The 26,019-nt window shown below is 45.9% G+C and overlaps 2 long non-coding RNA genes across 2 annotated transcripts in view; one reads left to right on the top strand and one right to left on the bottom strand.

Moving 5' to 3' along the window:
* The window catches only part of LOC141172161 (uncharacterized), a 382,398-nt gene extending 364,149 nt beyond the window's left edge, over positions 1–18,249 (bottom strand). Inside the window, exons 1-2 of the long non-coding RNA XR_012252429.1 lie at positions 17,929–18,249; positions 16,899–17,038 (exon numbers count right to left, since the gene is read on the bottom strand). This is a non-coding gene — a long non-coding RNA (uncharacterized lncRNA). The remainder of the gene's footprint in view (positions 1–16,898; positions 17,039–17,928) is intronic.
* A 2,336-nt stretch (positions 18,250–20,585) lies between these two features.
* The window catches only part of LOC141172158 (uncharacterized), a 69,858-nt gene continuing 64,424 nt past the window's right edge, over positions 20,586–26,019 (top strand). Inside the window, exon 1 of the long non-coding RNA XR_012252428.1 lies at positions 20,586–20,624. This is a non-coding gene — a long non-coding RNA (uncharacterized lncRNA). The remainder of the gene's footprint in view (positions 20,625–26,019) is intronic.

The raw sequence follows: 26,019 nt of genomic DNA, 5'->3' as shown, positions 1-26,019 counted from the left end.
TCTTCCAAGGGGCATTAAAATCGTCATGTTAAGCTACTGTGACCTCCACCACTATTCCAAGGGGCATTAAAACCATCTTGTTAAGATACTGGGACCTCCACGTCTCTTCCGAGGGGCATTAAAACCGTCTTGTTAAGCTACTAGGACCTCCACGTCTCTTCCGAGGGGCATTAAAACCGTCTTGTTAAGATACTGGGACCTCCACATCTCTTCCGAGGGGCATTAAAACCGTCTTGTTAACCTACTGGGACCTCCAATTCTCTTCCGAGGGGCATTAAAACCGTCTTGTTAAGCTACTGTGACCTCCACGTCTCTTCCGAGGGGCATTAAAATCGTCTTGCTAAGCTACTGTGACCTCCACCACTTTTCCATGGGGCATTAAAACCGTCTTGTTAAGCTACTGTGAACTCAACGTCTCTTCCGAGGGGCAATAAAACTGTCTTGTTAAGCTACTGTAACCTACACCACTTTTCCAAGGGGCATTAAAACCGTCTTGTTAAGCTACTGTGACCTCCACCACTTTTCCAAGGGGCATTAAAACCATCTTCTTAAGCTACTGGGACCTCCACGTCTCTTCCGAGGGGCATTAAAACCGTCTTGTTAAGCTACTGTGAACTCAACGTGTCTTCCGAGGGGCAATAAAACTGCCTTGTTAAGCTACTGTGACCTACACCACTTTTCCAAGGGGCATTAAAACCGTCTTGTTAAGCTACTGTGACCTCCACCACTTTTCCAAGGGGCATTAAAACCGTCTTCTTAAGCTACTGGGACCTCCACGTCTCTTCCGAGGGGCATTAAAACCGTCTTGTTAGGTTACTGGGACCTCCACGCCTCTTCCGAGGGGCATTAAAACCGTCTTGTTAAGCTACTGGGCCCTCCACGTCTCTTCCGAGTGGCATTAAAACTGTCTTGTTAAGCTACTGGGACCTCCACGTCTCTTCCGAGGGGCATTAAAACCATCTTGTTAAGATACTGGGACCTCCACGTCTCTTCCGAGGGGCATTAAAACCATCTTGTTAAGCTACTGGGACCTCCACGTCTCTTCCGAGGGGCATTAAAACCATCTTGTTAAGCTACTGTGACCTCCACCACTTTTCCCAGGGGTATTAAAACCGTCTTGTAAAGGTACTGTGACCTCCACGTCTCTTCCGAAGGGCATTAAAACCGTCTTGTCAAGCTACTGTGACCTCCAACACTTTTCCAAGGGGCAATAAAACCATCTTGTTAAGCTACTCTGACCTCCACGTCTCTTCCGAGGGGCATTAAAACCGTCTTGTTAAGCTACTGTGACCTCCACCACTTTTCCATGTGGCATTAAAACCGTCTTGTTAAGGTACTGTGACCTCCACGTCTCTTCCGAGGGGCATTAAAACCGTCTACTTAAGCTACTGGGACCTCCACGTGTCTTCCAAGGGGCATTAAAACCGTCTTGTTAAGCTACTGGGACCTCCACGTCTCTTCCGAGGGGCATTAAAACCGTCTTGTTAAGCTACTGTGACCTCCACCACTTTTCCAAGGGGCATTAAAACCGTCTTGTTACGCTACTGTGATCTCCATGTCTCTTCCGAGGGGCATTAAAACCGTCTTGTTAAGCTACTGTTACCTCCATCACTTTTCCAAGGGGCATTAAAACCGTCTTGCTAAGCTACTGGGACCTCCACGTCTCTTCCAATGGGCATTAAAACCGTCTTGTTAAGCTACTGTGACCTCCACCACTTTTCCAAGGGGCATTGAAACGGTCTTCTTAAGCTACTGGGACCTCCACGTCTCTTCCGAGGGGCATTAAAACCGTCTTGTTAAGCTACTGGGACCCCCACGTCTCTTCCGAGGGACATTAAAACCGTCTTGTTAAGCTACTGGGGCCTCCACGTCTCTTCCGAGAGGCATGAAAACAGTCTTGTTAAACTACTGTGACCTCCACACTTTTCCAAGGGGCATTAAAACCGTCTTGTTAAGATACTGGGACCTCCACGTTTCTTCCAAGGGGCATTAAAACCGTCTTGTTAAGCTAATGTGACCTCCACCACTATTCCAAGGGGCATTAAAACCGTCTTGTTAAGATACTGGGACCTCCACGTCTCTTCCGAGGGGCATTAAAACCATCTTCTTAAGCTACTAGGACCTCCACGTCTCTTCCGAGGGGCATTAAAACCGTCTTGTTAAGATACTGGGACCTCCACATCTCTTCCGAGGGGCATTAAAACCGTCTTGTTAACCTACTGGGACCTCTAAGTCTCTTCCTAGGGGCATTAAAACCGTCTTGTTAAGCTACTGGGACCTCCACGTCTCTTCCGAGGGGCATTAAAATCGTCTTGCTAAGCTACTGTGACCTCCACCACTTTTCCATGGGGCATTAAAACCGTCTTGTTAAGCTACTTTGAACTCAACGTCTCTTCCGAGGGGCAATAAAACTGTCTTGTTAAGCTACTGTGACTTCCACCACTTTTCCAAGGGGCATTAAAACCGTCTTGTTAAGCTACTGTGACCTCCACCACTTTTCCAAGGGGCATTAAAACCGTCTTCTTAAGCTACTGGGACCTCCACGTCTCTTCCGAGGGGCATTAAAACCATCTTGTTAAGTTACTGGGACCTCCACGTCTCTTCCGAGGGGCATTAAAACCGTCTTGTTAAGCTACTGGGACCTCCACGTCTCTTCCGAGGGGCTTTAAAACCATCTTGTTAAGATACTGGGACCTCCACGTCTCTTCCAAGGGGCATTAAAACCATCTTGTTAAGCTACTGGGACCTCCACGTCTCTTCCGAGGGGCATTAAAACCGTCTTGTTAAGCTACTGGGACCTCCACGTCTCTTCCGAGGGGCTTTAAAACCATCTTGTTAAGATACTGGGACCTCCACGTCTCTTCCAAGGGGCATTAAAACCATCTTGTTAAGTTACTGGGACCTCCACGTCTCTTCCGAGGGGCATTAAAACCGTCTTGTTAAGCTACTGGGCCCTCCACGTCTCTTCCGAGTGGCATTAAAACTGTCTTGTTAAGCTACTGGGACCTCCACGTCTCTTCCGAGGGGCATTAAAACCATCTTGTTAAGATACTGGGACCTCCACGTCTCTTCCGAGGGGCATTAAAACCATCTTGTTAAGCTACTGGGACCTCCACGTCTCTTCCGAGGGGCATTAAAACCATCTTGTTAAGCTACTGTGACCTCCACCACTTTTCCAAGGGGTATTAAAACCGTCTTGTAAAGCTACTGTGACCTCCACGTCTCTTCCGAAGGGCATTAAAACCGTCTTGTCAAGCTACTGTGACCTCCAACACTTTTCCAAGGGGCAATAAAACCATCTTGTTAAGCTACTCTGACCTCCACGTCTCTTCCGAGGGGCATTAAAACCGTCTTGTTAAGCTACTGTGACCTCCACCACTTTTCCATGTGGCATTAAAACCGTCTTGTTAAGGTACTGTGACCTCCACGTCTCTTCCGCGGGGCATTAAAACCATCTACTTAAGCTACTGGGACCTCCACGTGTCTTCCAAGGGGCATTAAAACCGTCTTGTTAAGCTACTGGGACCTCCACGTCTCTTCCGAGGGGCATTAAAACCGTCTTGTTAAGCTACTGTGACCTCCACCACTTTTCCAAGGGGCATTAAAACCGTCTTGTTAAGCTACTGTTACCTCCATCACTTTTCCAAGGGGCATTAAAACCGTCTTGCTAAGCTACTGGGACCTCCACGTCTCTTCCAATGGGCATTAAAACCGTCTTGTTAAGCTACTGTGACCTCCACCACTTTTCCAAGGGGCATTGAAACGGTCTTCTTAAGCTACTGGGACCTCCACGTCTCTTCCGAGGGGCATTAAAACCGTCTTGTTAAGCTACTGGGGCCTCCACGTCTCTTCCGAGAGGCATGAAAACAGTCTTGTTAAACTACTGTGACCTCCACCACTTTTCCAAGGGGCATTAAAACCGTCTTGTTAAGATACTGGGACCTCCACGTGTCTTCCAAGGGGCATTAAAACCGTCTTGTTAAGCTACTGTGACCTCCACCACTATTCCAAGGGGCATTAAAACCGTCTTGTTAAGATACTGGGACCTCCACGTCTCTTCCGAGGGGCATTAAAACCATCTTCTTAAGCTACTAGGACCTCCACGTCTCTTCCGAGGGGCATTAAAACCGTCTTGTTAATATACTGGGACCTCCACATCTCTTCCTAGGGGCATTAAAACCGTCTTGTTAACCTACTGGGACCTCCAAGTCTCTTCCTAGGGGCATTAAAACCGTCTTGTTAAGCTACTGGGACCTCCACGTCTCTTCCGAGGGGCATTAAAATCGTCTTGCTAAGCTACTGTGACCTCCACCACTTTTCCATGGGGCATTAAAACCGTCTTGTTAAGCTACTTTGAACTCAACGTCTCTTCCGAGGGGCAATAAAACTGTCTTGTTAAGCTACTGTGACTTCCACCACTTTTCCAAGGGGCATTAAAACCGTCTTGTTAAGCTACTGTGACCTCCACCACTTTTCCAAGGGGCATTAAAACCGTCTTCTTAAGCTACTGGGACCTCCACGTCTCTTCCGAGGGGCATTAAAACCATCTTGTTAAGTTACTGGGACCTCCACGTCTCTTCCGAGGGGCATTAAAACCGTCTTGTTAAGCTACTGGGACCTCCACGTCTCTTCCGAGGGGCTTTAAAACCATCTTGTTAAGATACTGGGACCTCCACGTCTCTTCCAAGGGGCATTAAAACCATCTTGTTAAGCTACTGGGACCTCCACGTCTCTTCCGAGGGGCATTAAATCCGTTTTGTTAAGCTACTGTGACCTCCACGTCTCTTCCGAGGGGCATTAAAACTGTCTTGTTAAGCTACTGTGACCTCCACCACTTTTCCAAGGGGCAATAAAACCATCTTGTTAAGCTACTCTGACCTCCACGTCTCTTCCGAGGGGCATTAAAACCGTCTTGTTAAGCTACTGTGACCTGCACCACTTTTACAAGGGGCATTAAAACCGTCTTGTTAAGGTACTGTGACCTCCACGTCTCTTCCGAGGGGCATTAAAACCGTCTTGTTAAGCTACTGGGACCTCCACGTCTCTTCTGAGTGGCATTAAAACCGTCTTATTAAGCTACTGTGACCTCCACGTCTCTTCCAAGGGGCATTAAATCCGTCTTGTTAAGCTACTGTGACCTCCACCACTTTTCCAATGGGTATTAAAACCGTCTTGTTAAGCTACTGGGACCACCACGTCTCTTCCGAGGGGCATTAAATCCATCTTTTTAAGCTACTGTGACCTCCAACACTTTTCCAAGGGGCATTAAAACCATCTTGTTAAGCTACTGTGACCTCCACCACTTTTCCAAGGGGCATTAAAACCGTCTTGTTAAGCTACTGTGACTTCCACCACTTTTCTAAGGGGCATTAAAACCGTCTTGTTAAGCTACTGTGACCTCCACCACTTTTCCAAGGGGCATTAAAATCATCTTGTTAAACCATTCTGAATTCCACAGCTCTTCCAAGGGGCATTGAAATGTTGTTTTTAATTAACTCTAACCTCCATGACTCTTCCAACGGGCATTGCATTTCCTCCTAATTTTAGTCAGCTTTTGCTTTTCAGTGCATAGGCAAACACTAAGGGAGACCCACTCCCCAATAATGGGTAGAAGGTTTTTAGTGTGCTGTAATCCACATCTGTTTCAAGACCATTGCAGTTCCTCATAATTTTTGGAAAGCCTTCCATTCACAGCTTAGGCCAACAGTGCACAGGAGACACAGTTGCTATAAATGGAAAAAACGATTTAGTTAGGCCCTCTGACCTCCATGTCACTTCCAAGGGGCATTGGAGTGCCTCGAAATTTTTGTTAGGCATTGCACTCACTGTATGCCCTATAACTGTGTAGCCGAACAGCTCCTTTTGGTACAGAAACATATCCTACAAGACATGAGTGGTTGACTGGCCTGATATTGATGTGAATGGTCCCTGTTCCTCCTGCTCTTTCTCCTTTGCCACCACCTCATCCATCATTCATCACCTCAAGCTTTGTTTTAACAGGAGTCATAGAACTGGGATAGTAGCAGGAAAACATCCAGCAATCCTCGGAGGAGGAGGTAGGATATGTGCCAGAACGCTGACCATCTCAGGCCTAGCCGCTACTACATACATGCTCTTGCATTCCAAGGAACAGAAAGCTAAGGAGATGGATGGCCTCATGATCATGAATAATTTACTCGTTGTGTAGGAGGCTGACCACTGCTGCTGTCTACCTTTTGAACTTTGTGTTGAAGCCTGATTGACCCAGGACCCGCAATCCTCTATGTCTGGAGGACGTGTTGCATCCCAGTGTCCAACTGTGTCCCGGCTTCCACAATATTAACCCAGTGTGAAGGCGTGAGATGGACCATCCCTGGCCACATTCACTTGTCCACGTGTTTGTGGTTAGGCTGTCCTTCAAATAGGGGCGGCTGGGGACCAAGTATGGACACCCGGCCGCCCCCTGGAGGCTGGAGACCAAGCGTGGACACCCGGCCGCCGGGCGGTTTGGGACTGAGTATGGATACCAGGCCGCCGACGCAGCCATGACGTGGTGGCCAGATTCTGCCTCCACATGCCTAAAAGGCCCAATTTGAAGTGCAAGCTAGCAGTATGGTATTGCAGCCTGGGGGTGGGTGGGTGGCAGGCTGCACACTTACGCTTGCATTCCAAGAAAACAAAGCAGATGCTAACTTCTATCATCATCATGCTCCTCCCCTTGGCATTCTCAACTCCCCTGATGGAGAAGCCAGGGCCCACCGGAGGAGTCTGGTTCTCTAGTGGGCTCGTCCAATGCTGCCCTAAAGCAGGCCGGGCTAAGAAAAGGGTGTGGGGGGAAGTTGACAGGAGAAATAGGGGTGGCTGGGGACCGTTTATGCACAACCCACTGCCCCCAGGCGGCTGGGGACCGTGTGTGGACACCCGGCCGCTGGGCGGCTGGGGACCGAGTATGGATACCAGGCCGCCGATGCAGCCATGACGTGGTGGCCAGATTCCGCCTCCACATGCCTAAAAGGCCCAATTTGAAGTGTAAGCAAGCTAGCAGTATGATATTGCAGCCTGGGGATGGGTGGGTGGCAGGTTGCACACTTACGCTTGCATTCCAAGAAAACAAAGCAGATGCTAACTTCTATCATCATCATGCTCCTCCCCTTGGCACTCTCAACTCCCCTGATGGAGAAGCCAGGGCCCACCGGAGGAGTCTTGTTCTCTGGTGGGCTCGTCCAATGCTGCCCTAAAGCAGGCCAGGCTAAGAAAAGTGTGGGGGAAGTTCAGCAGAGAAATAGGGGCGGCTGGGGATTGTTTATGGACACCCGGCCGCCCCCAGGCGGCTGGGGACCATGTGTGGACACCTGGCCGCCGGGCAGCTGGGGACTGAGTATGGATACCAGGCCGCCGACGCAGCCATGACATGGTGGCCGGCGTCTGCCTCCACATGCCTAAGCAAGCTAGCAGTATGCTATTGCAGCCTGGGGGTGGGTGGGTGGCAGGCTGCATACTTGCGCTTGCATTGCAAGGAATGGGGGAGGTACAATTGAACACTGCTCTGGGAGAAGGACGTGCACAGGGATAGTTGCAAGTCTGCATCTTCTGATGCGGCAAGGATCACTTCTGATGGGCACACTTTTAGGCAGTGACCTGGGTGTCAGAGATGCTTCTAGGGGTCTTCCCCATGCTGTTCCCATGTCTTTTCAGCACTGTATGCATGTGTCACACAGCACATGGCCAGATAAGGTTGTAAAATGTTAAAATGACATTTCCCGGTGAATGCATTTGTCACGGTTGAAAGCAATACAGAAGTGCAAAAGCGCATAAAAAATGCTACTTGTGAACATAGCCCAAGGTGTGGAGGACTATTTTTGTTTTTAGTTATTTATTTTACCTTATACACAAGTCTTTACCCTGGAAAGGAAGTTCCTTAACATATTTCACAGGAAAGCACTTTCAGTTTCGTTTTTGAACTTTTTCTTGTGACCCCGTAAAAGTGGCTTAATACCTCTGACCACGTTGTTGACAGCAGTGACCTGGGGGTCAGAAATGCTTCCTGGGGCGATGCCCATGCTGTCCCCATGTCTTTTGAGCACTGTCACTATTGTTTTGGGCACTTTTTAGGCTTTCTACAGACTGCCGGGGGTGCCGCCGCAAAAATGCTCGGGTCTCCCATAGACTAACATTGGGCTCGTTGCTCGGGTCGAGCACCTGAGTATCACGGCGAGCTCGGCCCGAGCTTCAAGCACCCGAGCATTTTAGTGCTCGTTCAACACTAATAACAAACTATATGCCAAACTAGAAGAATGTGTTTTCGCCATTCAGGAGGTGCAGTTTTTGGGGTAGTTGTTGTCATCTTTGGGTTTTCGGATGGATCCAGAGAAGATCCGTGCAGTCCTTGATTGGGACCGTCCCGAGAATCTGAAGGCTCTACAACGTTTTCTGGGCTTTACTAATTTTTACCGAAAATTCATCCAAAACTACTCAGCAATCGTGAAACCCCTTACTGACATGACTAGGAAGGGGTCTAATTTTTCCAAATGGTCGGATGCTTCCCTCCAGGCTTTTTCTTCCTTAAAGAATCATTTTGCCACTGTACCTATACTCAGTCAAGCCGATGTTTCCCAACCTTTTATTGTGGAGGCTGATGCGTCGGATGTGGGGGTTGGGGCTGTGTTGTCTCAGGGTCCGTCCCCTGGTAAATGGCGTCCATGTGCCTTCTTTTCTAAAAAATTGTCTTCGGCTGAGAGAAATTATGACGTGGGTAATAGGGAACTTTTGGCGATCCAATTGGCGTTCGAAGTATGGCGACATTGGTTGGAGGGGACTGTCCATCCTATTACTGTTATTACTGACCATAAGAACCTGTCATATCTCCAGCCAGCTAAACGTCTCAACACTAGGCAAGCTAGATGGTCCCTGTTTTTTACTAGGTTCAATTTTTTGTCACTTTTCATCCAGGGGTCAAAAATGTCAAGGCTGATGCTTTGTCCCGGAGCTTCCCTGGTGGTGGTGACCATGAGAACCCTGCTCTGATATTACAGAAGGGGGTAGTCATTTCGGCATTGTATCCTGAACTGGAGGGGGAGGTGTTGGAGGCTCAGTTGGTTTTACAATACCGGAATTGTAACTGACATTTTCAAGGGAATCTGTCAGCAGGTTTTTGCATTATAATCTGAGGACAGCATGAGGTAGGGGTTAAAATACAGATTTCAAGGGTGTGTCACATGTCAAGCTGTGTTTACTTATTCTGAAGGTTTTATCACTTGGTGATTATCATTTTCTGGACTACAGCAGGGCCTGCATGCTATTCCAACTCCGCCCCCTCCTGTGATAAGCAGCTCACTGTCTATAGACTATATACATACTGTCTGGTGTGGGCAGGGCAGCTTTCTGAGCACTGCTACATGCTAAATCTAAAAATTCTGTGTCAGAACCACTGCACCCAGTAACCTAAGTGATACATCTATGGATTTAGGGTCTCTTTGCCTACGTCATGTTGCTCTCAGATGAAGGAGCAAACACCTGCTGACAGATTCCCTTTAAGAAAGCTGGAAATAATATCTGCAGCATAAAGTAATCAGCACTATAGACTTGAAACCTGCTGCATGTCAATTTATCCCTCGGATGTCACTACATAATTTGCCCTTTTCGCAATGCAAAGGGTGAAATGTGAGGATGACCCGCATGATTTTCCCAACAATATTTACGAAGTATGGGTGAGTTTATGATAAAAAACGTTGCTCCATTACTTGTCCAAAGGTATGGACTAAAAGATACGCTTCCATGGGACTGATGCAAAGCAAATTTTCTGCAGAGGAAAATCTTCAGTTAAATCCACATCTGCAAACTCAGCACCCAAATTTGCAAGTTTTTTTTGTGGATTAATTTCTGCGACTAAAAAATTGGTTCCATACATTTGAATGTGGTTGTTTCAGATAAATGGGACAGTTGCAGAACGTTCTACAACAAATTATGCAATGTGTGAATTCATCCTAATACACATCTGTCAGCTTAGCATGCTACAGCATATTACAGCTATAGGTCCATACTCCAAGAAATCAAAACAGCACTAAAAATCTTGTGCCATTTAGCTACTAGGAGGCCTAAAAAATTACGGTCCCTCAGAGTGGTGATTGACACGCTGCTGTGTATGTACATACACAGTGCTCGTAGTGGCAACTAATATACTTTTCTTACATAAAGTAGCGTATTATTCTGAAAGATGTGCTTGAACATGATACTAACTCACAACACAACTATCTAGAAATAGCATAGTATATTTATAATGGGTTATTCATTAATCTTAAATACAAGACCCACTCAAATAAACAATGAACAACCACACAATCATTTTAAAATTATTCATTTAATAAATTTCTATTAAAAATACATACATGTATAAATCAAAAAACATGATTACAGAAAAACAGACTCAGGGATATATAATAAATACCCAATAGTTCATTTGCTGTGGGGCATAGATCAGTAAAAAGAAGAATATAAATGGCAAATCCAAACTATATGTTAAAGTGCATAGTGCAATAAATACATATAGCAGCAACTCAAAAATATAAATAAATTAAATCACAGTGGATATGCATAAATTAGAGTGCTAAATTAAATGCATTAAATGTGACCAAGTAAACACATAGGAAGGAATAAATACCATATACAGTTAGGTCCATATATATTTGGACAGAGACAACATTTTTCTAATTTCGGTTCTAGACATTACCACAATGAATTTTAAACAAAACAATTCAGATGCAGTTGAAGTTCAGACTTTCAGCTTTCATTTGAGGGTATCCACATTAAAATTGGATGAAGGGTTTAGGAGTTTCAGCTCCTTAACATGTGCCACCCTGTTTTTAAAGGGACCAAAAGTAATTGGTCAATTGACTCCAAGGCTATTCCATGGACAGGTGTGGGCAATCCCTTCGTTATGTCATTCTCAATTAAAAGGCCTGGAGTTGATTTGAGGTGTGGTGCTTGCATTTGGAAGGTTTTGCTGTGAAGTAAACATGCGGTCAATGGAGCTCTCCATGCAGGTGAAACAAGCCATCCTTAAGCTGAAAAAACAGAAAAAACCCATCCGAGAAATTGCTACAATATTAGGAGTGGCAAAATCTACAGTTTGGTACATCCTGAGAAAGAAAGAAAGCACTGGTGAACTCATCAATGCAAAAAGACCTGGGCGCCCACGGAAGACAACAGTGGTGGATGATCGCAGAATAATCTCCATGGTGAAGAGAAACCCCTTCACAACAGCCAACCAAGTGAACAACACTCTCCAGGAGGTAGGCGTATCAATATCCAAATCTACCATAAAGAGAAGACTGCATGAGAGTAAATACAGAGAGTTCACTGCACGGTGCAAGTCACTCAAAAGCATCAAGAATAAAAATGCTAGACTGGACTTTGCTAAAAAACATCTAAAAAAGCCAGCACAGTTCTGGAAGAACATTCTTTGGACAGATGAAACCAAGATCAACCTCTACCAGAATGATGGAAACAGAAAAGTATGGCGAAGGCGTGGTACAGCTCATGATTCAAAGCATACCACATCATCTGTAAAACACGGTGGAGGCAGTGTCATGGCTTGGGCATGCATGGCTGCCAGTGGCACTGGGTCACTAGTGTTTATTGATGATGTGACACAGGACAGAAGCAGCCAAATGAATTCTGATGTATTCAGAGCCATACTGTGTGCTCAGATCCAGCCAAATGCAGCCAAACTGATTGGTCGTTGTTTCATACTACAGATGGACAATGACCCAAAACATAAAGCCAAAGCAACCCAGGAGTTTATTAAAGCAAAGAAGTAGAATATTCTTGAATGGCCAAGTCGGTCACCTGATCTCAATCCAATTGAGCATGCATTTCACTTGTTAAAGACTAAACTTCAGACAGAAAGGCCCACAGACAAACAGCAACTGAAAACCACCGCAGTGAAGGCCTGGCAGAGCAACAAAAAGGAGGAAACACAGTGTCTGGTGATGTCCATGAGTTCAAGACTTCAGGCAGTCATTGCAAACAAAGGGTTTTCAACCAAGTACTAGAAATGAACATTTTATTTACAATTATTTAATCTGTCCAATTACTTTTGGTCCCTTTAAAAACAGGGTGGCACATGTTAAGGAGCTGAAACTCCTAAACCCTTCATCCAATTTTAATGTGGATACCCTCAAATGAAAGCTGAAAGTCTGAACTTCAACTGCATCTGAATTGTTTTGTTTAAAATTCATTGTGGTAATGTCTAGAACCAAAATTAGAAAAATGTTGTCTCTGTCCAAATATATATGGACCTAACTGTAAATACCATATAGCTAGGCCCCACCACCTCCAACGCCGTTTCGCCGGATTGCTTTCTCAAGGAGTGTATAATAGAAAAGAGCAATGGTAATGTTATATATATATATCCCTCTGGCCAATCACAGAGGATGTGAGATGAACCCATCAATTAAGTGCAGGGTAAATGTTCAAAAAATCCCTCTATATTGCTTTAATATCATTGGTGGGTAGTGGATAGTGTGTGTATTCCAGTGTGGAACGCATGCCCGGACTGGGCCACCCGGTGATACTAACTCAACTGCATTGGCCAATATGTAATAGATTGCTGCTCCGAGTCCTGACATTTTAAAGGGAAACTGTAAGCACATTTCTACATATAAGGATTCGCTCACACTGGCTAGTAGCCAGCGTATCCAATGTTTCATCAGATCACACTCACTCCAATGTTATACTATTCAGCAGTGCCGACTAGCGTTTATATTCTCATGCCAAGTCGGCATGAGAAAAAAACACGCTGCATGCTGCAATTGGCAGAGTATATCGGACGGCACACCCATACAAGTCTATGGGTGCGTGCAAAACATGGGACTGCACTTGGATGTCATCCCAGTGCAGTCCGATATACGCCGACTCACAGAATGGAGAAGATGGAGAAATGAAGTTCCCCATCTTCTCCGCACCTGTGATTCATGCACAGTAAAGTGGCCCTCGGCTCACGCTCACAGCAGAGTTTGAGCCGAGGGTCATTTGCAAATAGCATCCACTTCTCTCGCATGACAGATTCATCAGATGCTAATCGCCAGTGTGAACGAGCACTAAAGGCAATAGTATGGCTGTGTACTTGGAGGGGAGGGAGGGGGAGTGTCAATGCACTATGAAGAAGCAATCCAAGTGCACTGACACGCCCCCTGTGCACTTCCAGCCTGATTTGCTTATAGCTTCAATACTAGATTGAGATTTTATCATTAAAAGTGTTGTCCAGGTTTTGGATAAAAGTCTGCAGTCACTCCATGTGATTGCAGACTTCTGAATCCTCACAGCATGTGCATCGGACATTGTCAGGATTCTCCGGTGCCGGTGGCAAGAGTGGGCAGTCAAGTGACCGCAAGTATGTGTTTTACTAACTTCCTGCCACATTCCGACTAGACATCTGCTGCCTCACTGAATACAAGTGAACTGAGTGAGGATGAGCATGTCTATTCAGCACATGACCGCATGTACGGTATATAAATCGCACACTTGTGGTCACTTGAATGCTCACTCTCGCCGCCGGAACCGGAGAATCCTGACAATGTGAAGTGTGCGCATCATGGTGATTCAGAAGTCTGCAGTTACATGGAGTGACTGCAGATTTTCATCCCAAACCTGGACCACCCCTTTAACACATTTCTACCCTAAATTTCTATTGACTGGCACATCAGATCTCTACAAAAAGGTATGAACACCTATAAAGCTCTACAACTAATTCCATACGTAAAACCTTACTGAGCCAGTATAGCATTAAAAGGGGTAAAGTCACCAGACAATCAAAATTGTTATGATGAAATATGGGTGTATTAGGTTAGTTGTTGTAAATGTATACAATCTTAGTGTTTACTTACAGATGGCGGAGACTACCACAGAGGAAGAGCTCACACCAACCAGCCAGACATACACTGTGTTTACAGATGGAGACCAGACCCTGTCCACAATCACATCCGATGTATTCAGTGAATCAAACAGTAAAGTCACTGAAGCCCCTGATGGGTCTGATTCAGAACTGATCACTATCCTGACATATGCTGCTCCTGCCGTCATCCTAGTGCTGCTGCTGATACCCATTGTTATTTTCATTGTAAAGCGCAAAAGACGAAAAACCTTCAAGAAGGTAAAATATGTAATTTTTTAAATGATATTCTGAACCTATCTTCTGGGACATTAAATGGAACAAGTATTTTACTGTTGTAGTTAATTATTTCTGTGGATGGCAATATTTGAAGTATGTATATTCTTTCTTTATTATCTGCATCTGTACATTTTCAGTAGGAGTAATGACACAATGCGAACTAAATGCTTACTGTCCATGTAAAGGAGCAATACAATCACCAAAGAAGGCTAAAAATAATATTCAGTGGTGACTGTCCGTATTATAAATTCTGGGCACCATATAGGAGTTATGTATTTTGAAAAATGGACCCCAATTGTAGCCTATTACTGTGCATTGTGAAAGTATTTGGCCCCCTTGAACTTTTCTACCTTTGCCACATTTCTGGCTTCTAACATAAAGATATAAAATTCTAATTTTTTGGGGAAGAATCAACAACAAGTGGGACACAATCATGAAGTGGAACGAAATTTATTGGATATTTTAAACTTTTTTTGACAAATTAAAAACTGAAAAGTGGGGCGTGCAATATTATTCGGCCCCCTTGAGTTAATACTTTGTAGCACCACCTTTTTCTGCGATTACAACTGCAAGTTGCTTGGGGTATGTCTCTATCAGTTTTGCACATCGAGAGGCTGAAATTCTTGCCCATTCTTCCTTGCAAAACAGCTCGAGCTCAGTGAGGTTGGATGGAGTGGATGGAGGGCGTTTGTGAACAGCAGCTTTCTGCTCTTTCCACAGATTCTTGATTGGATTCTGGTCTGGACTTTGACTTGGCCATTCTAACACCTGGATACGTTTATTTTTGAACCATTCCATTGCAGATTTTGCTTTATGTTTGTGATCATTGTCTTGTTGGAAGATAAATCTCCGTCCCAGTCTCAGGTCTTTTGCAGACTCCAACAGGTTTTCTTCCAGAATGGTCCTGTATTTGGCTCCGTCCATCTTCCCATCAATTTTAACCATCTTCCCTGTCCCTGCTGACGAAATGCAGGCCCAAACCATGATGCTGCCACCACCATGTTTGACAGTGGGGATGGTGTTTTGAGGGTGATGAGCTGTGTTGCTTTTATGCCAAACATATCGCTTTGCATTGTGGCCAAAAAGTTCGATTTTGGTTTCATCTGACCAGAGCACCTTATTCCACATGTTTGATGTGTCTCCCAGGTGGCTTGTGGCAAACTTCAAACGGGACTTTTTATGGATATCTTCTTGCCACTCTTCCATAAAGGCCAGATTTGTGGAGTGTACGACTGATTGTTGTCCTATGGACAGACTCTCCCACCTCAGCTGTAGATCTCTGCAGTTCATCCAGAGTGATCATGGGCCTTTTGGCTGCATCTCTGATCAGTCTTCTTGTTCGAGATGAAAGTTTAGAGGGACGGCTGGGTCTTGGTAGATTTGCAGTGGTCTGATACTCCTTCCATTTCAATATGATCGCTTGCACAGTGCTCCTTGAGATGTTTAAAACTTGGGAAATCTTTTTGTATCCAAATCCGGCTTTAAACTTCACCACAACAGTATCTTGGACTTGCCTGGTGTGTTCCTTGGTCTTCATGATGCGCTCATCAGAACCCTGAGACTATCACAGAGCAGGTGCATTTACACGGAGACTTGATTACACACAGGTAGATTCTATTTATCATTACCAGTCATTTAGGACAACATTGGATCATTCAGAGATCCTCACTGAACTTCTGGAGTGAGTTTGCTGCACTGAAAGTAAAGGGGCCGAATAATATTGCTCGCCCCACTTTTCAGTTTTTAATTTGTTAAAAAAGTTTAAAATATCCAATAAATTTTGTTCCCCTTCACGATTGTGTCCCACTTGTTGATTCTTCCCAAAAAAATTTGAATTTTATATCTTTATGTTTGAAGCCAGAAATGTGGCAAAAGGTAGAAAAGTTCAAGGGGGCCAAATACTTTCACAATGCATTGTATGTAAATAACAAATTCAGACAGTATTCTCCCTCCCTGGGTCCAGTACTGTCTGTGAATCTCCATTGCAGCTTTGGCTTCAGTCTTTTGGCAGAGGTGTATCTAGGGTTTCTGGCACCCGGGGCAAGAGTTCAGTTTGGCGCCCCCCTCTCCCTCTCCTCAGCACATATGTGATTTCCATACTTAGTCACGTGCGGACGAGCTGCTCTTCTTAATTCTCTCAATGTTCAGTGAAAAACTGAGAGAAGCAGGAAGAGAAGCTCGTAGTCAGGTGACCGTAAGTATGAAAATCGCATATGAGTGAAGTGGCCATGACTGCTGGAACCTGCAAGCGGAGCTGAATCCTGTGAGTATATTATACACTATTAGGATTGGCTACAGGGCTCCATTTTATAATTAAAGGGCTTGTCCAGGTTTGAGATTAAAGTCTGCAGTCACTCTATGTGCCTGCAGGCTTCTGAATTCTCACAGCGCATGCACTGAACACTTTTAGGATTCTACCTTGCAGGTGGCAACAATGGATGGTCATGTCAGCACAAGTATGCGATTTGTTTACTTCTGGCCACATTCCGACTAGACGTGTGCGGCCTCGCTCAATTCATTGTCATTGAGTAAGGCCACACATGTCTAGTCAGCACATGACCGCATGTATAGAAATCGCCGGCACCAGAGAATCCTGACAGTGTGCAGTGCGCACTGTGAGAATTCAGAAGTCTGCAGTCACATAGAATGACTGCAGACTCATCACAAATGTGGACAACATCTTTAATGCTCCCAACATAAATAAAAATATGAGCATTAGTCAGTATCAAAAATAAAATTTACATCCAGGTACCTGATAGATGATGTTGTCTCCGGAGTCGTTCTCTTTCTTCTCCATCTTGTCCAGACTCCATGATGACTTTTCTCATTCACAGCCGTCTCTGCAAACTTCCATCTTCTCCGATCTTCTGCTGCTCATACCCACACGATGCCCTTAAAGATAGCAGTGTCATTATAATGCTCCTGAATACAAATATCTGCCCTACGCTGAGCCCCTGAATAAATAATTGCCCCTCACTATATTCCCTGCACAAAATATGACCCCACACTGTCCCTCTTATGGTACATGCTCTCCACACTGCCCTCTCCTTTCCATACTGGGCCCCCTCTTCACACTGTCCTCACACTGTGTCCCCCCTATAGGGCCAAGTCTCTATACTGTGCCCCCTCATCAGCTTTCCGTGCCCTCATGGCTGTGCCCTTACACTGTCCCACCACACTACTTAGCCTCTATTCTGTGTCCACTCACACTTTTCTCCCCCCATTATTTCCCCCTCCTCCTCATACTGTCTTCTCTGACATCCCCCTGCTAACCATACTGTCTCCTCATATATTTAACTCCTCACACATCCCCCCAATTCCCCATACTAGGTCTGCACACATAACATCACCCTCTCTCCCCATACTGTGTCCGTATACATTCCCCTCTTTCGCTCCTCATATTGCGTATGCACCCATCCTCCCCATTCTGTGTCCGCACCAATCACCCACACACAAAATATCGCCCACCCCTCCCCCCACACTAAATGTCCCCCCCAGCCATACAATAAATCTCTCCCCATAGTAAATCTTTTCCAGCCTTACCATGTCACCCCCCATAGTAAATCACCCCCCAGCCATACCATAAATCACCCCCCAGCCATACAATAAATCACCCCCCCAGCCGTAGCATAAATCACCCCCCCACCCATATCATAAATCATTCCCCAAAGCCATAGCATAAATCATCCCCCACAGCCATAGCATAACTCACCCCCTCAGCCATATCATAAATCACCCCCCCCCAGCCATAGCATAAATCATCCCCCACAATTAATCTTCACCTCCATCTTCGGTGTCTTCACTGGAGCACTTTCCACCAATGGCCGCCTCGGCTTGAGGTGCAGTGCCGGTGAGTGATGTCAGCAGTGTGATCACATGACCGGATCACGCTGCTGGCGTCGCTGTAATCCTGAGATCAGAGCTTCAATGCTGGGAGCCTGCATCTGCAGCTTCTCTGAGTGTGGTGTCAGCTTCACACCCTGCTCAGAGAACTGCCGACTCCCAGTCTAGGGGGCGGCAGAACGCTGGGAAAGGGGGGACACATCGGACCGCCGCATTAGGTGGCCCGACTGCGCCCCAGTGCCGGCTGCGCCCGGGGTACATGCCCCGCCTGCCCCGTTAGATACGCCCCTGCTTTTAGCCATAGAAGTGACATCACATCGACTGCTCACATCACCGCTTCCACCAGTTACTGATCTCAGCAGCTCATGCTGACGCAGATGTTGTGAACCACAGTGATGGGCTGCAGTAGTGATGTGAGCGGCCGATGTGACATCACCACTGTAACCAAAACACTGCACCAGAGCAGAAGCGGAGAGCCTGAGCTGGATTCAGGCAGGGAGAATATTCCAAGAGCAGCCTGATATGTCATGGACTGAGATACCCCACCCTGGATGTGTCCCTATCCCCACCCCCCTATTATTTTACCACTTGCTTTGGCAATGCTAACATGTTCTTAGTCCAGCCAATAAAGCCCATTTGATTTGATTTGATTTGTATTATCTGATTTTGTTATTTTACATAATAGGTATCCTTTGGGGTCCATGTTTCTAAAGTGGAAAATTCCTTTAATAGACAGGGTCTCTCTTTCTGGATCCTCATCTCTTAAGAATGGTAGAGAGTGGTGACAGATAGAATTTTCCCCCTGGGTAAGACCTGACCTGCATTCACAGATGGCTCATTAAAGAGTTAAACCTACAACATTAATCAGAGTTCAGTGTCTTAAAATCCTAAAATAAATAAAATTGTGACATGTAATCAATTTCCAAATCTGCTCGCCACTGCTAGCATTCCCTGACAACAGGCGTGTCCGAGGCTTTTGCCTGCTAGCGGCCCAGGCAGTTTTTTCATTACAAGTTGCACATGCTCAGTAGATACCTGCTATTCTTTATAATGGGTATCCTCACCTCATCCTTACTGTGCAGCGAGACCACACGTGTCTCCTCTTGTCAGCTCTTCCCCAGAGGCCTCTAGTACTTCCCAGAGCAGTTGGAAGAGTAACTACCGTAATCAACTTTGCATGTAGTTTACAGTGGTCATATGGGCATCACTGAGCGGAGACGATCTGAAGGCATAATTAGGGTACATTAGAGCGGTTATTACACTCATGGAGGTTGAAAAAATAATATATTTTGGGATAACCCCTATAATTTGTATGGGCATCATGTAATGCTTCAATACCCCTCTGGAGACACTTAAGAAACATTGATCTCTTACTTAAAAATTACAACAGATTACAGCTGATTCCTGGCGGTCCCAACAGGAGACACTTTTTGATCAACTTATTGCCAAAAGACCCTCTTAAGAAGTAAGATCTCTCCAAAGCAGAGCGCCGCAAACCTGAGGTTGTTTTAAGCCCACATCAGCTCTGATCACAGGGCGATAGTTCTGGAGCTGAGACTGCGAAAAGGGGAGATACTGGTGAGGTATAAGACTGCGGTCAGACGGCCGTATTTTCTCTCATGCGAGAGCATCGGCTCGATTATGCTAATGACACTCATACTGTGTCCGAGTCTGATCTGTGTGTGATCCGATTCTCGCATGAGAAAATTGCAGAACAGATGTGCGGTTGTTGAACGGCACTCGGATGACATCCAAGTGCAGTCTGATGTTTTACACGCATCCGTAGGCTTGTATGGGTGCGCATGGTCCGATTCTTGGATGCACCCCCAGCATGCTGCAATTGTTTTTGGATGCCAAATTGGCATGAGGAAAAAAGCGCTACTTGGCACTGCCCCACGGTATAACATTGGGCTGAGTGCTATCCAATAAACCATCAGATAGCACTCGGCCGTGTTATACGCTCATGTTACTGAGCCCTTGAAGGTGTTATCCAGGCATGGGATAAAACTCTGCAGTCACTTTGACAGTCACAATTCCACGTTATTCCCCATGTGACAGGGCGGTTATGTGTCAACTATTTGTGCTCAGCTTGTCTTAAAAGAAGAAATTTGAGAGAAGCCGGACCAGTCTGGTCGCCGCGTAACCAATATTATGTAAAGTGCATATATATATGGTCATTTAACTGCCTGCTCGCATCGGCAATACTAAGATTGTGACAGTGTGTGCTGGTAGTCATATACCGCCAGCAGTCATATAAAGTGACTGCAGACTTTTGCCCCAACTCTGGATAACATCTTTAACAAATCCTCTGTATCTTAGGCTCAGGTAAAATGGCCAAACTGTCTACATTTTTTTTATTTCACATTTTTTACATGAAAAGAAAAAGAAATTGCAACAAATTCATAGCAACCACAATGTGTCAGCCTGGCCATAGTGCTCACAATGTTGCCATTTGTTTCCTAGGATTCTAAGTTTATTTTTTTCCCTCCTGCTGTTTTTCTATATAAGTTAAATGAAGGTGTATAGACTAAATATAAATATGTACATTTTCATAAATATCTTTCTGGTTTCCATTTAATTATACATTTTCTTCCTTAACATTTTTAGATTTGCCAGGAAATGAAGATGCAAAAAGGTAAACTTTTATATACCACTCTGGAGGATTATCCTGATTGTCTGCAGTGCCGCATTGTGTAATCCACCCTCATATTCTACAAGACAGAACTGGAATTGTTCCTTTGGTCAGGACTTTTATGTCAGGTTACAGAGTTCACATTTTTAGCAGTAGTATTGCTCAGGGGCGCACATAGAGATCATGCGCACCCATGCAAAAGTTTGAATTGTAACTAATATAATCAGAACATAAACCATAAATGTGTGCTCTAAATGAAAGCAAGAAATAAACAAAAATAAATGTTCTGCAAAGAGTTTGTTCAAGAAAAAGACACAAATCTAATATTGTAGCTAGGCTTTGATTTTTTTGGGGGGAAAATATGTAATCATTGGTTTAAAACAAAAGCTAAGGTAGGACACTGGGTACTGTGGAGTTATGCCACTGGTATGGCTTCTGTCACTGCCTACTGTTACTGTTATTACTATACTGTACTATTTCCCATAAATATTTTAGAATTACTTAAATGAGTTTTCTACTTTCAGAAAACCTCTGGCCCCAAGAGCAGTTTATTTTAAAAGCAAACTGACCTTTATTCACCCTCCCCGGGTCCAACGCTGAGTCTCCGCCGCTGCTCCAGGTGTCTGTCATTGTCTGCAGGGCTGTCGAAGTGACGTCATTGAGCCAATTCTTTTTAATCTCTTTATTAATGACCTTGTGGATGGGGTAAGAGCAGCGGTGGATTAAGAGTAGTCAGGGTCCCGGGCAGTTTAGAAGGTGTGGGCCCCCCCCACAGGTACCCGATGTATCACATGACATTTCACATGATCCCCTTTGATAGATCATGTGATAGGTCATGTGACTAACACACAGATGCTTTGGTCACATCTGTAGACGGAAAATGATGGAAAAATTTTTCCATTATGTACATAGCCCTATACATAAAATAGCGCTATATATAGTAGAACAGCAGTGGGAGATTAATTTCCTTGAGGGGCCACATGAGAGACCGTGACTGTTGTAGAAGCCGAACCAATAGGCTGAAATTAATTCTGCTCAATATTAAAAATATTAACAAAATAATAAAAAAAATATATTAATTGTATGACTTAATATTGAGCAGAATTAAGTATGCTGACATCCCCCTATATACAGTATGAGCCCGCACATAGCTCCCTAGATATAGTATGAGCCCCACACATAGCTCCCTAGATACAGTATGAGCCCCCGCATAGCTACCTAGACACAGTATGAGCCCCCGCATAGCCCCTATATACAATATGAGCCCCCGCATAGCCTCCTATATATAGTATGAGCCCCCACATAGCTCCCTATATACAGTATGAGCCAGTACATAGCTCCCTATATACAGTATGAGCCCCACATAGCTCCCTATATACAGTATGAGCACCCACATAGCTCCCTATATACAATATGAGCCTGTACATAGCTCCCTATATACAGTATGAGCCCCACATAGCTCCCTATATACAATATGAGCCTGTACATATCTCCCTATATACAGTATGAGCACCCACATAGCTCCCTATATGCAATGAATGGTCGAATGCAAAATGCAGCTACCTGTGAGACACCTCTGACCACCGCATGAGGTGGCCCGAAGGCAACCCCCTGACGGCTGTACCCCGGTCACATGCCCCCCCACATTCCCCTAGGTATGGCCCTGTACAGTCTATACGACAATACATGACTGGTATCTATAGTATAATCAGGGATGTGTCCTTCTGTCAGAAGCCTCTATAGACTGCGCAAGCGCAATACCTGCACAGTCTGGCCGCAGACAGAAAGACACATCCACATCCCAGACAGGGATGAGGAGCGTGGCGCCGGAGATCGCGGTATGCATAAGCACTGAGCGCATACCACGATCTCCGGCACCATAAACACATACCTGTTCGGTCCTGTCATCTCTGGAGAGGCCGGGGGAGGAGTGTGGCGCCTGCGCATACTGCGATTTCCGGCGCTATTTTAGTGAAGACAAATATGAACAGTGTCTTCGACAAAATGGACAGCGTGGTATGCGCATGCGCGTACTTTGGTGCCATTTTGTTGAATACACTCTGCACATTTGTATTCATTCAAATGAAACTGGATATCGCGCTATGCGGACATGGGGAGCATGGACCAGGGTGAGGGGGGAGCATATACCAGGATAGGGGACCTGGATGGAGGAACATATACCAGGATAGGGGACTAGGATGGGGGAGCATATTCCAAGATGGGGGGGGGAGCATGGACCAGGATGGGGGGGGCATGGACCAGGATGTGGGAGCATATACCAGGATGGGGGACCAGGATGGGGAAGCATATACCAGGATGGGGAAGCATACACCAGGATGGGGGAGCATATACCAGGATGGGGGAGCATATACCAGGTTGGGGAGCATATACCAGGACGGGGGCGAATATACCAGGATAGGGGAGCACACACTAGGATGGGGAAGCATATACCAGGGTACAGGGCCAGGATGGGGGAGCATATACCAGGATGGGGGAGCATATACCAGGATACGGGGTCAGGATGGGGGAGCATATACCAATAAAAAAAGCTCGCCACCCGGGCGTAGAACAGGTTCAATAGCTAGTATGTAATACTGTGATACAGATATCAGATGTTATATACTATATACATTGTAATATCCCATCTGATGTCTGTACCACAGTATACCGTACATTAATCTGTATACTGGATGACATTTTTTGTACAGGTATCTACACTGTACTGATCACACCTGGACCTGCACACAGGACCTCACATATCATATATGGAGCAGTATAGTATGTGACGTCCTGCAGGTTCAGGGTTGATCAGTCAGTGCAGGATCCCCTATGCTGATGTCTGTGGTCTCTGCTGGGGTTCAGTGTGATTTATTGCAGGACTGTGAATTTTCCTGCAGATCTGGTGACACTGGAGCAGATGACCTGGCACTGACAGCGCGACCTGATCTGCAGCAAAGGTCAGACTCTGGCAATAAGTCACACTGAGCTCCAGCAGAGCGACCGCTGACCTGACACTAAGGGATCCATGTGAACTGATCAGGAGGGGAACAGCGTCCTGCAGCCCCCTCCTCACTGTGACTCCAGACATCCTGCCCTAGGCCCGACCTCGTATTTACTATTTACCGCCATCCACTGATGCAGGAGCTCCTCTCCGGCAGGCTGAAGAGAAGCAGCTCCAGGCGCCGTTGTGTGACGTCAGTCCTGGAGACGCAGCACACAGCGTGCAGTGCAGGGGGCGTGTCTGTCTCCCTGATGCGGCCAGCGTCTAATGGTACAGTGTGGTCCCCCTGCCCCTGCCTCTGCAGAAAACATTATAATGAGGGCGATCTGACCATGGGCCCCCTCAGAGCAACGGGCCCCGGGCGGTAGCCCAGATCGTCCTCATTATAATCCGCCTATGGGTAAGAGTAAAGTGTCAGTCTTTGCTGATGACACAAAACAATGCAGTCTAATACAATCTGAGCTTGGCAGTATAATATTACAGAACAATCTGGATGAGAGGTCTGCATGGGGAAAAACTTGGCAGATGGGGATTAATGCAAATAAATGTAGAGTAATGAGATGGCCACATTGCCTTAAATGGGGACATCATGAGGGGATAAGCCCCTAATGTATTATATGGTCAAGTCAGGTTATGAGGTAACTGACAATATTACTTGGAAGTTTCAGAAGTGGTACAAATGTGGCCTGAACCGTTTTTTTTGAGTGGTAAATGGAGAACAGCTGATTGGTTCTGAAAGGGGGGGAGAGTGGGGGCATATGCCTATATAAGATGACGGCTCCTGTCAGGAGGGGTCAGTTTTACCTCAAGAGCTGAAGAAGCCTGAAGACGGGATGGAGGAGCTCCTGAGCCGGCTGCTGGAGAAGGCGAGCACTGGGGGAGGTCGGGACTGGCTTCTGCGGTGCCTGGAGGAAGATTCAGCGGCGCAGGAAAAGGCAGTTGAGGGGGCGATTGAGGAGCCGGAAGATGGCGACATACAGGACGACCATCACCGCCGCCATTAGGAGGCAGGCGGAGCCAGGGCAGTAAGAGGCCGGCGGCATCGTTAAGCGGGGAGCCTGTCAGCAGGCTCTCGCATAGTCCCGCGAGAGGGCGTGGTCCCGTGAGCCAGCCGGCATCACCACGGATGAAGACAGTGGTGCAGCTGTAGCTGTCGGGACCACTCCGTGGAGCCAGGGCGCCGGCTTGCAGCCGCAGCAAAAGAGCTGTCAGGCGGCTGCAGCTGTGTCCCAGGCCTGGAGCCCAGCGGTTGTGGCTAGTACCGGGATGGCCCCTTTCACTCAAACCACTCAGGGGTCTGGTGTGAGAATAGAGAACACAAGGACAGAGGCAGACATCTCTGGCTCGATCTTCGGATGGTGAGATACTAATGCATAATGACAGTTTAATTGATAATGTTATTTCTAGCTCAGCCTCTCTTAAAGAGATAGTTAACATTGCTGTGCAGGATGCCCTTAGGGGATTTTCTAGGTTTGATATGGGGTCCTCCCTTAAGGTTTCTCAGAGGCCTCATTTACCTGCAGCCTGCTTCAATGAAGCATTGTCCTGCGAGGTTTCCCCTTTGGGTTTTTACTTGTCTGTGTCGGTGAAAGAAAGGATCTGGGCTGGGGAGTATTTGGATGTTTTTTCCCTGCTTCCCGGTAAAGATACTTTTCGGACCGATAAACCGGATGAGGAAAAAAAGAAAATTTTTAAATCTTTTCATTCGTGGCTATAGGCCTTCTTAATTTATGCGGCCGTGTTGGGGGAGAAATCAGCGTCTTTTTGCTGTGGACTCCAACATATAGATATCGTATTGTAGGCTTACCGCCATTTTGGCGGTACTGCTTGGCTGCTGTATGATGAAGCCTTTAGGCAAAAATTGTCTGTTCACTCATCATTAAAATGGGGGGTAAAAGACGTAGGCTTATGGCTACAAATGATGGTCCCACAGAGGCAACCTAATATTGTTAAAAACCCTGTTTCTCAACAGATTCGGAAAGGGCTATGTTTCGTGTTTAATGAGTCCTACTGCAAATGGCTACACAATTGGCGTTATAAGCATGAGTGTTCCATTTGCGGGGGGGCTCACCCAATGAATAAATGCTTCAAGAAATTTACTCAGTCGCCTCAAAGGGCTATTGCAAAAGAGCCATTTCTTAATGGCAAAGACACCGGTGAAGGTGGCAGAAATGCTACCGTTTCTAAACAAATATCACGACAGGGAGAAGGCCCTGCTACTGTTTAAAGGTTTCACAGAGGTTTTTTTCTTGTACCTAGTTTTGAAGGGTCTGGTTGCAAGGTAATTGAGAATTTACCTTCAGCCAGGCGTTTTCCTGAAGTAGCGAGAGAGAAAATCGTTAAGGAAATACAGCTCGGTAGGTGTTCTGGTCCATTCATTGATCCCCCTTTTTTGAA

The sequence above is a fragment of the Phyllobates terribilis genome, unplaced genomic scaffold, assembly GCF_046119375.1.
Source record: "Phyllobates terribilis strain yellow unplaced genomic scaffold, ASM4611937v1 Scaffold_1__5_contigs__length_1240528914, whole genome shotgun sequence".
NCBI lineage: Eukaryota > Metazoa > Chordata > Amphibia > Anura > Dendrobatidae > Phyllobates > Phyllobates terribilis.
The sequence above is the reverse complement of the archived record's forward strand: the minus strand, read 5'-3'. Positions and strand labels throughout refer to the sequence as shown.